Genomic DNA, 16,715 nt, shown 5'->3' with positions numbered 1-16,715 from the left:
CAAGCCACTTCCTGGTTGTCTTTTGTAACAAGGGCCCTCAACGTAGGTTGGAGCAATGGACCAGTTTCTAGGTCAGTGGAGAACAGAATATTGGCAGTAAATGAATCACAGACATCAAGTAAGGAAAGTATTTGTAATTGTAAATTGAATGGTCACATACATAAAATGTAACAGAATTTGAAACAACAACAATAATAAAACAATAAAATGATACACAAAGTTATGAATTCTCTGTTGTCTTTGGGTTTTCTTATCTTATTATTTTAAGATTTAAATGTGCCTTTTTCTCTTTAAACAATTTAATCAATGTTATCTATTTTATCTATATTTAGTATATTTAGTTTTAGCTCCCTGTCTTTTATTTTATTTTAGAGTTTAGGGTTCTTATTCTATTTTGCTTTTGGTGTAATAATTTCCTATACCGCTTTAGACAAACCAAATAATCCCTTAAACAAAATAAAAATGGTGTATAACCACAATTTTACCAAATGAAACGTTTTATCACACTGAAAGTGTAAAAGGAAATTCAATATTTACATGTGACTCACATTCGATAACATTCAATAAACAATACCCTTGTTTTAACTCTTTGTCTGAATTGTCTCTTGAATATCGTCCAGACAGTTCCTTAAGAGGTCCAGTGGGAAAATGCACAATCAGTTCAATCCTACCAGTTCGAAGAAATGATCCAAACAGAAAAGAATGTCCTCCTAACTGAAGAAGTTGATGTCTCTAGCGCAACGAAAACCTTGTGGTACAGCAAAAGTGTCTTTTCCCCAGGCTCAGAAATCAGCATTCAAATCTTGGTGGCTTGCCATCTCAAATCCATGAGAGAAATTTTCCAATGAAGCAATAAACCTGACCTGTTTTACCAAAACAGTGTCATTAACACTCAATATTATTTCTTTATAACTTTTTCTGCTTTTTAAACAGTTTAAACATCCATTTTCACTTTCATGACGAACGTGTGTTATCTCACAGGCATATTGAGAATGTGCAAATTAATATTCATTCATGGCTAAGCAAAAATGTGTTACTCAACATTTCAAAAATCATACTAACATTCAGAAAATATGCAAATAAACTTCACAGCGTGCATAATAACATAAAATACATCCTTCATAGAAAATAAAACACAAATAAACTCACCAAATCCCGAGTTTTCACCGTTTTTTTTAAACACCCGCTTCAGATTCAAAGGAGCTTCACAATCGGCTAGAATCCGCACTTAAATCAGCCATCACCATTCTAAAATAATTTATCATCATCAACCACAAAGTATTATAAAGTTGCTTATAACCTTATTAAATGAATTTTAACAATATAAACCTTATTAGTCCTTTCTGCATCACTCATCTCGTGTTCAGCGCGTCTCTTGCACTTCCGTGTGTCATCCGCTGACGTCATACGCAACTCGTGTACGTGTAATCAGTGCTATATTATAATGCATATTATTTTTATTTATACTTATTTAATTCACAATGTATATGAATAGATCGTTTCCACTTTTTAATTAAAAGTTTTAACTATTAGAATATGCAATTATATTATTTTATTTATTTATTTTTGGCACTACATTTAACATGGGTTACACCTTGCATTTGGGCAGGAGCATTGTCTGAGTATTCCTCTTTAGATTACATTTTTATCTCAACAGCCTAGATGCCTTTCACTTTAATTATATGGGAAAAGAGCGGCCAATTCATTCTTCAGCATTACATTCTGCTGTGTTCCACATCATACATGTTTAAATCAACATGAGGCTGAGTAAATGATGACAGTATTTTCATATTTGTGCAAATTAAACACTCCAAAAATCCTTCCTTCACATTTGACCAGTGAAGTGTTTGCAGTGCATCTTGAATTCAATTTGTTTAAAGAGGTAAATCTCTAGTTATTTACTCAGTTTTCCACAAGGATGCTTCTGCCATCCACATGTGAAGTGCTGAGGCACGAGGTGTGCGTTTGCATTCCCTTCAGCATACCTCGCTCCCTCTAAACTCACGCTTTCACCCGATTACAGCGTATCGCTCATCCAAACCTCTGAATGCAGAGCGCCAAGTAACGTGTTGCGATTCTCATATAGTATTCAGACAGGCGTTTCATAATTTATGATGCCGTTTCTGCAATCGACATCGTTTTCAAAGACGCAGTGGAGGGCGGTACGTACAGGCCAACATTCCAGTCTCAATTTAAGAGCCAAGGGAAAAAGACTTAATCAAAGATGGCATGTAGATTATGGTACAATAAGTGTGTCAAGCCTATCCTCTAGCATTCCTGTGGCAAACGAACTCTGACTCTGTGATGTAGTGAAAGTGCTGTCAGCCTCCTCTGCTCCTCTTAATGCTTGTTGTTTAGGCGAGATGCTCACTTAGGCAATTTGTTGTGCTTTGAAGTATGAGAGACATAGACTGATTTTTAAATTCAATCTGTTCTCATAGACGAATGAGAACGGGAAGCATCTTTTAAGTGTATATTGAGTGTCTGCGCTTCTGCCTTGTAATAAAATCTTTGAAAATGAGTTGGCAACTTGACTGTTTAGTTGTCTCGTCATGCCTGTAGCTGATTCTCTATTTTAAAGTTGATGTGTGTAATTTTATTTTTTATTTTTTTCAGTGTTAAAATACTTTCTTCTCTCCCAGTTTAATATAAAGAGACAACAAGTAAGACATTTGTAGGTTGATTTCTCAAGAAATGTAAACACTCTTATGAGCAATACTCGGTTTATTTAAAGTTGTGTCCTATATTTTGTGCCATACACTATATAAATGGTGTTAAAGGTGCAAATGTTTGTCTACAGCATTGAATTGGCTCTATCACTCTCTCTCTTCTCCAACTATAGCTGGTGTGTGGTGAGCGCACTGGCGCTGTTGTACTGTGGCTGCCGTCGCATCATCCAAGTGGTGGTTGAGGAGGGATCCCCTGATATGATTGTAAATCGCTTTGGGTGTACAGTAGTTAGGGTGGCCATACGTCCGGATTTTAAGCCCCCTGTCCGGAGTCCGGCGCAGCCTCAAGCCTTCCTCAAGACACTCATTTGTCCTGCTTTTTGGAGTTGCGCTGAATCGGCGTAAAAAAAAACCCACTCTAGAATCTTTATTGGGACGCAGCAGCAGCATAGCGTCTAATGCCGTAAGATCTCTGGTCAAACAAATGATTGTATGAAAGCGGTGTCAAATAAATATCTGATATATCATTGGTTAAAAACGTAAACAAGCCTCCATGTCGTGGAGTCCACGTGCTGGCTACGTCATATCATAACGTTAACATGCCGAAACGTCAGACCTCATTTAATCTGGAATGGACAACAGAGCACAAATTTGGCCATGATGACCCTAGAGGAGCTGCAGAGGGTGAACTTCTTTGTTAAGAACTGAAATGTGTATTTATTTATTTTTCGCATTCATTTTTTGTTTATTTATGTATTTCTGTAATTTCCAGAACTCCAGAAATGTTATGTTTTCTGGCACTGTGCACTTTGCAAGACAGGTTCATCTCAGTGGTCAGTTTTTGAAACAGACATCACAATGTCTTGAATAAATACAAATACTGTGAACAAACACTTTTTTGCCTCTTCTGTTACACATAGGTCTACATCAAGATATATCGTAGATCAAATTGTCTGGCAATGAATAGAATATTTCAGAATCACTTTATCATGATGCCATCGATATGATGGACACAATTGTATTGTAGTTGCGAGTACACCAGAGTCCTATGCAATTATTCTTGCCTCACTAAATGCCACAAATGGTCCTCCTTTTGGGTGTTATGAAAATGGCCACCCTAACAGTAGTACATATAAAAGTGCTATATAAATGCCTCATTCAATACAGCAGTGCTTCTCAAACCGGTCCGCACCACTGCACATTTTGTATGTTTCCCTCATCTAACACACTTGAACTCATCAGCTCATTAGTAAAAACTTCAAGACTTGAATTGGGTGTGACCAATGAGAGAGACATATGGTGCATCTCAATCAGCTCCCCAATTCAGCAGTCAGGACACTGATGAGGGATTTGACCATTTTAAGGGCTGTCTCAATCGCAAAATCCTTTCAGTGCACTGCAACGTTTGCTCTCTGAAACATCCCACAATGCACCGTAAAAACCATATAATAAAACCATATAATGTAAATAACTAAAGCAATGTGCAGTTCAGGACAATTCTTGCCAGTGTTTAAGTTGGCAGCCATAATACCGCAAAAAAGTTAAAATGAAAAAAAATTTGCTTATTTAATGTTTTTTTTCTTCTTTTTTTTTTTTTTTGTAAAATAATATAATATAATTTAATATAATTTGTTTTGTTTTAGGGTTTTTTGTAAAAAATAAATAATAAATAAATAAATATACACAATACAAAGGCTATTATTATTCTCTATAGAGTTATAGAGAACAAAATCCCTTAAAGACCAGATCAAATAAAAATGTCAGAAAATCAGCATTTTTCAGATTTCTGAAGCATGTGACACTGAAGACTGGGGTAATGATGCTGAAAATTCAGCTTTGCCATCACAGGCATAAATCACATTTTATCATATATTAAAATAGAAAACAATTGTTTTACATAGTAATAACAGTTCACAATACTGCTGTCTTTACTGTATTTTTGATCAAATAAAATAAATATATAAGTATATAAAATACTTTAAAAAAAAAAAATTTAAAAAAAAATAAGCATAATTAAGCCCTATTCACACGGGATAAGTAATGTAATAATTTGTCATTTGTAATAATTGCGGAGGTTGTCTGTGATATTAATCCCGTGCGAATCGGCCATGTCTGTAATTTGTAAAGTAAAAATTCCCCCGCAAATGACCTACCATATTTCGCCGAACACCGAGGTCCTGTGATAATATTAGTCCCTTGTGGATCGACATCTCTGTGATTTGGCGGGTTGTTTAACATTTTTTCAAGGTTTTGGTTTCCTGTGCGCTTTTTTATCCATCTTTCGCAAAAAATGGAGGCTGCGTTTGAGTGTTTTGATAATATTTTGGCTGCTGGGTCATATTGCTGTAGGCTACACCATACAACTATACGATTTTGCAGAAAGAGAAAGCTGAAAACCATGATTAGATGGAGATGAATGACATGTATAGCAGCATGCGGTAAGGAACATTCTTCTGTTTATGATATATCATACAGCTAGACCTATAATAACGACAAGACATTTCCAAGCAATAGCCTATTGACATCATATCCGGGAGATAAGTCAGTAAATTCTAGTAAAATCACAGGCTTCGCTTATCCCGTGCGAATGCGCCACACAAAATTCAGATGTGGCTTCTAAATCACACGAGGTCCCCAGATAATACTAATCCCATGCGAATAGGGCTTTAGTGTATCCTAAGTATACTAACAATCACTCTGAACTGCTGTTCTATTTATAAGTGAGTCAGCGTGAAATGACCAACACAAGAAAAAAACTATAGGCATCTCACTGTGCCATTATCATGGCATTCATCAGGCCTTTTCAGACACACTGAATTGATTCACTGGTTCCAAATGATATAAAACACTCTTTGTCATGGTATGTGCTGCTTCAGTTTCTCTATAGAAAATATGCTTAAAGTCCCTGTAAAGGCAATTCTAAAAAAAAAATCTAAACACATTATAAATGTTAGAAATGTATTTGCTAAAACACATTACAAAAACTGTGAACTGTGAAGTACTGAATTGTGGAGTTAGACCGTTAAACAGTTTTTCACCATTGCTGTGTTCAGGATTTTTTGGGCGGGGCTAAAACAGAGGCTCGATGACGCACTGGAGCCCCTGAGCTCCTGGACACGCCCCTACTTGATGACGCACTGAGTTACAGCTGAGGCTGCAGCCTACAGTTTGCTAGCTAGCTATGCCTTCGTCATGGAAATGCGTATTACCTGGATGCGATCACTTACAAAACAGATCGGTGTCCTTATTTAAATTTCCGAAAAACGATCATATCAAGAAGAGGTGGATTAATTTTGTGAAGAGCCACCTTGATGGAGAGCTGAAGATCTCCACCAATACTACCCACCTCTGTAGTGATCATTTTACACAGGATAGTTTTATAACCTTTTGTCTGAGACAACTGCATGGGATTACTGATAATCCGCTGTTATTGCTGAATGGGGCCGAACCGACTATCTCCCGCCTCGGCCTTCATCCTCCCGTCCCGCCGACAACTGGTGCCATGATCGGCAGTGCGTGCCCGCGAGTCAACTTTCCCGTGAGTGGGCGTGGTTTCAGCACAGATTTTGATAGCTTATTTGTTTTACTTGGCGGCTTTTTTTTATCATTCAAATTTGGCTGGGGGCTAATAACATATTTTTCTGTGGTGTGACAAACTCAGAACACATAGGCCTACTTAATTTTGACTTTACAGGGACTTTAATATAAAGTGGGGGCAACATTTAAACATTTAAGTGTCTTTAAAGCTGCAGTCCGTAGTTGTTCCTCTTTGTCACCATCTCTGTTAGAAATCTGCAATTGCAGTTATTCGCGGAATTATCAACTTTACGTGGGTTGTGCCTCGGCACAGTGCGGATGAATCCAGTGTTTTGAGAAGTGCGGCTGTCAGTCACCGCACTGGTGTGGATACTGTCATTCGGAATCACAGATTCTACTTTTTGGAAGTATGACCAACATAAGAATTTTCACCAGAAAATGTTATCTGAACAAGTAAGTAACATCTACTTTTGTTCTGACCAACTAAGGGGAAAAAGCATTGCAGTAAATCGCACTGATTAAATCTAACGATCGCTTATCATATCACGTCAAATCGTGCAAATTATACTTTGTTCTCAAATTGTTAATGTTAACAACATCAGCATTGCGTGAATACATTTAATGCCCTTCCAATATTATCATTGTTTTCGCATGGGCCGGTTGCAGTCTCTTTTTTTCTGTAGCCACTAGGAAGTCCGAATGAAGTCTTTTGCATTTTACAATGGGTGAATCTTCAGTTGTCACTGGTGATTGTCGTTTGAACCTTTCTGGATCCGCCATCAAACTGATAAGTTTAATTATATCAAGTGCTGTGAGAAAAGGCTATAAATATCCACCTCTAACATCCTCGCACGCAATAGCCTACTAGCCGAGACTCCTTCTTTATGATGTGACGTAATGACGCAAAGACATGCTCGAATTTCCCGCAGAAATCCACCAGTACCACTGGAATTAAAAACATTATTACAAGCTTACCATTTTGAATCGAGCTAAGGCAAGCATATAGTTTTGAACACTGGCTGGTTATGTACTTGCTCAAAATAATTTTTAACCCAAAAAAGTTACAGAATGCAGCTTTAACTACTATGTACTAACATTTAAATGAATAATTTGATACAATGCACTTATTGTGTACATGTTTTTAGATTGTTCGGTAACACTTCATTTTACAGTGTCGTTGTTATGTATGTTAAATGTAGTTCCTATGGTAATAACTATAAATTATGCATAATTACATTATGCATACCAAACCAAACCAAACCCTAATCCTAACCCTATAGTAAGTACATGTAGTTACTTTGTTACTCAATACTTAATGTATAATTATAGTGTTACAAAGACACCTTAAAATAAAGTGTAACCCTGTTTTATAAACACCATGAACAAAATAAGTATTTAAAGATACCGAATATAAAGTGTGACTCAATATCTTTATATTTATACTAATCTATGGTAAATATCTTGCAGTCCAGATGAAATCAACCTAGGATCTGGATTTGGGCTGCATTTAGACCTTTGCTCTAAAGGTTGCAGAATGAAACACTGCTGCAAATAGCTCCTCAAATGAGGTTATGAGACCGTGATGACATGAGTTTAATGAGGATCTTTCAAACTTGAAACTGAATCTTAAACAACATAGGCTCTTGTATCTTACAAACTCACAAACATGTTGGTGCTGATGCCTATGCTGGCCTCTGTAATGAAAAAGGCCTGAAAACGCTAATATCAAATTTCTTACCATTCTGTTGGGAAACAGGGCTGTTCATTTTCATCAATTTTGCCTTCCCTTGCTGCAGAACACACATTTGTTCTCCTTTTCCGGCTGGCTAATGGCATTAGCGTTATATTAGTGGAGGGGGGCCGTAAGTAGAACTGTTGCCCCAGAAAAAGAGGCCAGTTGGCTTGCTGTTTGCTTCTCCTCACTGTGAACGGATAAAATGAATGAGATTTGCAAATGGCTGTATATATACTTTGGCTAGCCTTTCATGATGATGGAGAGAATTTATTAAGGGAGACTTGAGAAAGCGGTATTAATCAGGTCTGTTTGCCGCCTCCAGACTTGTTACATCCCTTGCAAGGATATCGGGGTCGGTAATGCCTTTACATAAGTCTTGCTTGTCTCAAGTTGGTTCTTTCATAGTTTGGCACCAGAGTCAGGCTGCCTTACGACAGGCTGGCCGTGGCGCATGGAGGCGGCTTGCTTGACCACAGATGTAATTAGGATGAAGTGTAGACCATGATCCACTCAATTTTGAAGGACATTACCCTAATGCTGCATCGGTGGACTGTCACAGTCGGTTGCAGCAAAGGGTGTAGTTCAGGCAGGCTGTAATCTCAGCAGTCACTTTTATTAACAATACAAACAAAATAAACAAGCAGGAAAAAGCAGGTGTAACAACCAACTAAAGCTTGATGAGAAGGGAAAAAGAGCATCTGAAAATGAGGGCTATTTGTAAACAGACTAAAGGGAGGGAGAAAACAAGGAACATGTGGGATTAATAAATAGCCAAATGAGTAACCATAGCAATCAATGAACTGGGACAAAGAAAATACACAACACCTTTGTACTAAAAATGGAAAAGTTTTTCCTTTGCGTTTTCGAAAAGTTTTGCATACAGACGACAACGTTGTCAAAGCAATCCCTGTTCACAGGGATCCACGGAAACAACTAAAAATGCTAAATTATTCATGCCAGGCCAGTAGTTGGAGATTTCAATTTGTAAAGAAACAATACGCGCCTATAACACATAATACGCATCTGTATGACATCACCATTTTCACAAATGCACGTTTTTGTAGTTTACACAGAGACGATAACGATTGTTTTCTAAACTTGCACTTTTTAAACCCGTTTTCAAAAGTTTGCATTATCAGGCCCCTTTTTTGTTGAAAATGGTGTCATGTAAACACCCCCTAACGGACTAGGTACAAACAGAAACTTTATGTGACAGGACAATGGATTTATTTATTTATTTATTTTGGATGCAAATAAATTAGTTGTATCTTAATCATACTTGTCATCATCACCAGGTGAAGTGTGGCCATTGTGTGTTAACACATTGGATTATTTAAAAAAAGAGTGATTTGTTGAAGAGATATAATTGCTTCATTTTTTTTATTTCCAATGACCTTTTCTTGTGCCATTATCCACAAGGAAGCTTTTGATTTTTAGAGCCAGTAATAGCCTTTAGTTAGAGCAAATGTGCCTTTAATATCACTGCAAAATGAGTGATCACCAAACTGTTGCTTTTGATAATTATCGTAAATAGAGAGGTGATAACTATGCAAGATGCCAATGTAAAAAGAAACAATTTTATTTTACGTATAAAAGATTATTGTGCTATTATTGCTCTTGACAAGATAAGATATATATATATATATATATATATATATATATATAATGTTATAAAAAGTTATATCTTTTTTTATCTTGTCAAGAGCAATACTAGCACATCTTGTCAAGAGTAATTTTAGATAGATAGATAGATAGATAGATAGATAGATAGATAGATAGATAGATAGATAGATAGATAGATAGATAGCTATAGGAAGTTATGGTTGAAAATATTGATAGGCTTGTCCTTTTGTTTTAAATGGCAACTAGTCTTTAGTTTTTGGCCTGTTATGCCAGAGAAGTGCTGTGCAGTTTAACATTTATATCTGCAATTTTGTGGTACATTAGCATATAGATGAGCTCAAAGCCAATGACTAAAAACAAGAACGCTCTTTAAGAAGGAAGCTGTCAGATTCTCTTTTGGAGGTGAAAAAAAAAAAAAGAAAAAAGAAAAAACTACCAATATAGGTATAATACCAGTCCTGTTATTGCTATAGTAGTCCATTGACTTCATACTGCTCTTCATGAAAGCTTTTGGATTTAGCTGTGGGTATGAGGCATTTTAATTCCTGAAATACTGAAGCATTTTCTGCTCCTGTTCCTGGAAAATGTCTAATATTCCCCTAGCCATTAGAGCAAAACATCTCACCTGATGACTCCTACAGGAAAGCTGCCTACTCCATTACAGATGCCCCACCATGTTTTACAGTTGGCATGTGATTTGAAGGCATGCTTGGTTTTCTGTAAAAGTAAACCCATTTGGACATAGGTAATGGAGAGAAAGATGACTCATCGGAGCATATAACTTTGTTAATTGCTCAGGGGCTCAGAAGCCCAATACCCCTTATTGTCAACACTGAAACAGCTACTCATAATTTAGAATTTTGGGAAACTAAGCATGTATCTCAAATTAATTTGAATTTTCTCGCTTTATTTTTCACCTTAGTTATTGACTTTTTTTTTTTTTTTTAAACTATAATCAATAGTCATAACATCAGGGAAATGTGGTGAGTTCACTTTAATGTGGTACTCTTAGTCACCAAGGGCTCGGGGTTTGGCTAGTTTGCAATATTTCAACACCTTTTTTAAAGCATCTATGCATTTGGAATAAATACAAATATTTGCAAGCAACATATACATAGCTTATACTGTATGTGACCCTGGATCACAAAACCAGTCACAAGTAGCACGGGGAATATTTGTGGCAATAGCCAACAATACATTGTATGGGTCAAAATTATCGATTTTTATTTTATGCCAAAAATCATTACGATATTAAGTAAAGAAGATATTTAGTAAATTATAAAACATTTATTTCTGTGAGTGAATGCAGCACAATCGCGAACATGAATGTAGAACTTTAAAGGCGATTTTCTCAATGTTTAGATTTTTTTGCACCCTCAGATTCCAGATTTTCAATAGTTGTATCTCGTATCGAAATATTGTCATATCCTAATAAACCATACATCAATGGAAAGCTTATTTATTCAGCTTTCAGATGATGTATAAATCTCAATTTCAAAAAAATGACCCATGTGACTGGTTTTGTGGTCCAGGGTTCACGTATGTCATGTTATGTTCTAGATGTGACTGGTTTTTGTAGGGCTCTTAAAAGCTTGACAATTATTTTTATCAACCCAAGTACTGAAGAAAATGATAATACATTGCTTCTTGCATGTTTCGTGACATGAAATGAAATCTAGTGAGGAGCACTAAAAACAGGATTAGTTTTATCTGAAACAAACAGACGTGAATTTGGCAACAGTTTATTGAAAAGTTGTTGGTGTTTCACTGCCTTTAGTGTTCAACCAATCAGTGTCATTTTTTTTTACTTCGGCCTTAAGAGATATTTGTCAGACATGCATTGTACAGCTCAGGTGATTGGCTCAAAAACATCCGATACTGAACAAACTGATATTGATCAACATTATCACTATATGACACTTGACCAGAGCAAGAGTGCGTTTCCCAAAAGCATCGTTAGCCAACTATGTTCGCAAGTTCCATCGTTATCAGCATACAGTAGTTCAACGAATCAGTGTTTCCCGAAACTACGGTGGCCGAGAGAGCTCAACGCGCTGCAACTGAAGAAAACACATGCAAATAGAAAAACACCTGCAAATTAAGAAAACATCTTCATCAGTTTCACAACACATGTGTGCTCCAAATACTCACAACCAAATACAGAAACGCGCTGCAAAAGTTCACAACACAACCAAATACAGAAACGCGCTGCAAAAGTTCACAACACAACCAAATACAGAAACGCGCTGCAAAAGTTCACAACACAACCAAATACAGAAACGCGCTGCAAAAGTTCACAACACAACCAAATACAGAAACGCGCTGCAAATAGGACAGAACACAACGGAAATGTTTCCGGGGAACCCAATAAGTGACGGACCCGGCTGGGACGTTTTTTATTGCTCGTGAGCATTACCTATGCCCTAACGTTACTCCCTTAAAAGGGCAGACGGCAGAGCCCTTGAAGTTGGCACTTTGGAGGGAGCGGGGCACTTGTGTGCCATTATGTAGCCGTTTGGAACGGACTTGATGAAGAGAGCAACAAAAGCCAATGTAATTTCCTCATTATTTTCACCTGGGATGTTCTCATGACAACGCAGCGCCGTCTCATATTTGGACCTCTTATAGCCTACTGTCTATGATTTGGACCCTTCATTCTAACATTTCTTATGAAACTTATTTTAACATAACATGAATGTAACTGATGTATATATTAATATCTTTCCCTCATGTTCTTTTTCTCTATCTTTTTTTCTTTAATTTATTTTAGTCTTCAGCTTGTTCTTTTCTGATTAGTATTCTTATGACATTGAACATATTATAAATACATTTTGTATATTGTAGGCTATACAAAGTTGTATGTCATAAACGTGTAATCTCTGTATGTTTTGCAACAAAAATAAAATAATAAATTAAATTAAATTAAAGTAGACAGCTGTAAGCATAGACATGTATAGAAAGGCTAGATAGCTTACCGGCGCTGAGAGCCAATGGGACCCGACGACGTCACACCGCGGCCATCTTAGGACAGGACCGCTCGTCCAGTTATAACATTAAAGTCTATTGTGCATGTAGTGCTGAAATAACTATATTTTGCTCAATTTTCAACCGATTTTCAAACGGCTTGGTGTGTCATAAACGTCAGGGATGCGGCTATTTAACTGCATACTTGTGAAAAATTATAGCCACAAACGGCATCAGCACAAATCATAGCCACGTTAATAAGATTTGTAATAAACCAAACCGTTTGTAAATCCGTCAAGAATTCAGCAAGTTACGAGCATTTTAGTTGGCGTATGTCACTCACCTTCCGTCCACAGCAGCAGGGAGCAGCAGCGCAGTCTCCTGACCTAAGATGGCCGCCAAGTGACGACACAGCTGACTCCGCCTTGAGCCATCTAGCCTTTCTATACATGTCTATGGCTGTAAGCACGTCCCAGCCGGGTCCGTCACTTATTGGCTTCCCCGGAAACATTTCCGTTGTGTTCTGTCCTATTTGCAGCGCGTTTCTGTATTTGGTTGTGTTGTGAACTTTTGCAGCGTGTTTCTGTATTTGGTTGTGTTGTGAGTATTTGGAGCACACATGTGTTGTGAAACTGATTAAGATGTTTTCTTAATTTGCAGGTGTTTTTCTATTTGCATGTGTTTTCTTCAGTTGCAGCGCGTTGAGCTCTCTCAGCCACCGTACGAAACCATCGTTCTAACGAACATTCACAAACAGTATCGCACAGTTGTGTAGTTGGAACGAAGCAGAGTTTCTAGTTTGCATGACATGTGGACTTAATAAATCCTTATTTTGAGCCAAATAAGCAAGCTGACATTCAGAACAACCTGTGACTTTTATTGAGAATACATACAAATGTCATTTACGGCTTTTAGTTTTTCAAGAGATTTAAAGCACCGTTTTCGAAGAGTGCGCATGTGTGAACGTGCTCCACTATGTAAGAATGAGTCTATGATTGAATCTGGAAATAAAGCAAAATAACTGAGAAAAATGAGAAATAGTTCTCAGATGTCATGTCCGTAATTTATAGCAAAACATTTAGTGTTAATTCGATCTAAAACAGATGAATTAAAATAAGTTATTATGGTGCGTTCAAGTCCTCCTGGGAAGTTTGTACGTACGAGGTGGGAAGTCGTGTTTACGACGTGAGGTGCGTTCAAGTCAGTTTCATCGGAGCAAGATGGCGGTATACCTTCTTTTAATGAATTACACGACAATACAGCAAGGTTTGTTAACTCTGCTTATAGGAAATGAAGAACAAAGAATGTGCATCAGGTGTGTTTTGCTTTTTATGTTTTTAATTAACTTATGAAGCCAAAGTCAAGTCAAGTCAAGTTTATTTGTATAGCGCTTTTCACAATACAGATTGTATCAAAGCAGCTTCACAGTATTAAATTAAAATAATACAACAAAGTTTGTTTCAAGAGGAATTTATTGATTGATAAAATTAAATTAAATATCCCCAAAATATCCCCAACTGAGCAAGCCAAAGGCAACAGTGGCAAGGAACCGAAAAACTCCATCAAGTGACCTAATAGTGTCCTAAAACTCCATCAGGTGACCTAATGGAGAAAAAAAACAAAAAAAAAACCTTGGGAGAACCCAGGCTCAGTCGGGGGCCAGTTCTCCTCTGGCATTTATGAGCTAGAGGCCGTATTGTAGTTTGAACTGTGGGATTATAGGAATGCCTGGCCGAAGAGATGCGACTTTAATCTAGTTTTAAACTGGGAGAGCGAGTCTGAGCAACGAACAGTATCAGGAAGACTATTCCAGAGTTTTGGAGCCAAATGTGAAAATGCTCTCCCTCCTTTGGTGGTTCTGGATATTCTAGGTATGACCAAAAGCCTTGAATTTAGTGATCTTAAAGAGCGTGATGGATTATAGGGTGATAGAAGATCCGTTAAATAGACTGGAGCTAAGCCGTTTAGGGCTTTATAAGTCAGTAGCAATACCTTGTAATTAATACGGAACTTTATAGGTAACCAATGCAGTGATGATAAAATCGGTGTTATATGATCATATTTTCTTGATCTCGTAAGAACTCTAGCGGCGGCATTTTGGACTAACTGTAGCTTGTTTATTGAGGATGCAGGACAACCAGCTAATAAAGCATTACAGTAATCCAGTCTCGAGGTCATGAATGCATGAACTAACTTTTCTGCATCAGAAACTGATAGCATATTACGTAGCTTAGCAATGTTTCTAAGGTGGAAAAAGGCTGTTTTTGTAACATATGAAATATGATTTTCAAAAGACAGGTTGCAATCGAGTATAACACCCAGGTCTTTTACTGTAGAGGATAAAGTAACAGGACATCCTATGATGTTAAAGTTGTATTGTGCGAGGTTTTGTGGGCGTTTTTTTGAACCGATAAGTATTACCTCTTTCTTGTCTGGATTTAATAAAAGAAAATTACGCGTCATCCAATCTTTTATATCTTTAACACACTCTGTCAATTTGGAAAATTTAGCGTTTTCATCCGGCCGTGATGAAATATATATTTGAGTGTCATCAGCATAACAATGGAAACTAATTCCATGTTTCCTTATAATATTTCCAAGTGGCATCATATATATTGAAAATAACAGAGGGCCTAATACAGATCCCTGCGGCACTCCATAGTTTACTGGAGTTATGATCGATTTTTCTCCATTTAAATAGACAAAATGGTAGCGGTCAGATAGGTAAGATTTGAACCAGCTTAGTGCTTGTCCTTGAACACCAGTATAATTTTGTAGTCGATCTAAGAGTATTGTGTGATCTATAGTATCGAACGCAGCACTAAGATCAAGTAAAACTAGTATTGAGATACAGTCTTGGTCAGAAGCTAAAAGTAAATCATTTGTGATTTTAACGAGCGCAGTTTCAGTGCTATGATGCGGTCTGAATCCAGACTGAAACTTTTCATAGATCTCATTTTGTTGCAAGAAAGAGCCCAGTTGAGCGGACACCACTTTTTCTAATATTTTAGACATAAATGGAAGATTTGAAATGGGTCTATAATTTGCTAGATTATTATGATCTAATTGTGGTTTCTTAATGAGAGGTTTTATAACTGCCAGTTTAAATGTTCTTGGAACATGACCTAAAGATAAAGACGAGTTAATAATATTGAGGAGAGGCTCTTCCACTACAGGTAACACTTCTTTCAGTAGTTTAGTTGGTATAGGATCTAATAAACATGTTGTTGTTTTAGACGAAGTGATAAGTTTATTTAACTCTTTTTGTTCTATAGTTGTAAAGCACTGTAATTGTTCTTTCGGGGTGATGATTGAAGCTGAATTATAAGGCGCGATGTAAACTGTATCATTATTTAATTATTATATATAATTGTTATATTACAATGATATAATATTTTGTGTAGAGAGCTTACTTTGTTATAAATGAAAAAGCCTTACAATGTCACTTCTATATACCTGTAAGTATTGTAATATAGCTGTGTTTTATGTGGCATTAGGGGCATCATTGGGGCCATAGATGGGTGCCACATACAAATCCAAAGGCCAGTTGTCAGAGGAGGTGATTATCTGAATAGGAAAGGCTACTATTCTCTTCTACTACAGGGCATTGTGAATGACCAAGGACGCTTTCTAGACATTTTTACAGGTGTCCCAGGCAAAGTACATGACTCAAGAATGTTACGAGCCTCTACATTTTTTGAAAAATGGCTGCAAAAGATGGGTACAATCTTCTCGGTGATACAGCATATATCTCTGCTGACATATCCCTTCATCATTACGCCCAAGCGTGAAAATGGTGCACTTACTGATGATGACCTGCAAAGGAACGTGAAAATCAGCCGTGGGAGGGTCGCAGTCGAGCAGGCCTTTGGGAGGATGAAGTGCATGTGGAGATTAAGGCTGCGTGATCTTCAAAATACGAGGATAGACATTTTGGTGAAAATAACTGTGGCAGCATGCACACTGCACAACATGAGTTTAAAAGAAGGACAGTCAAATGAATGTGACAAACATCCCCATGGATGCCCACAACTCCAAGATGAGAACCTGTAATCTTGTATTGTACGCATTTCTGACACATTTCCAGATTACATACATAATTTATAAGTAACTGTTTAGACTGTAAAAAAAAACACACACAACATTTTAAAGTTGTTTTGAACTATGGCTTTTCCTGAAATGTGTCA

The 16,715-nt window shown here is 37.0% G+C and overlaps 1 long non-coding RNA gene across 1 annotated transcript; it reads right to left on the bottom strand.

Annotated features, from left to right (window-relative positions):
* Positions 1–369: 369 nt before the first annotated feature.
* On the bottom strand, positions 370–1,367 carry LOC309504895. The gene is made up of 3 exons (XR_014208220.1): positions 1,330–1,367; positions 1,150–1,248; positions 370–863 (listed from the first exon to the last, which is right to left on the bottom strand). It is a non-coding gene; the product is annotated as an uncharacterized lncRNA (long non-coding RNA).
* Between the last annotated feature and the right edge of the window lie 15,348 nt (positions 1,368–16,715).

The sequence above is a fragment of the Leuciscus leuciscus genome (assembly GCF_965113295.1).
Source record: "Leuciscus leuciscus genome assembly, chromosome: 8".
Lineage (NCBI taxonomy): Eukaryota > Metazoa > Chordata > Actinopteri > Cypriniformes > Leuciscidae > Leuciscus > Leuciscus leuciscus.
Note: the sequence above shows the minus strand (reverse complement) of the source record. Positions and strands in the feature narration are given on the sequence as shown.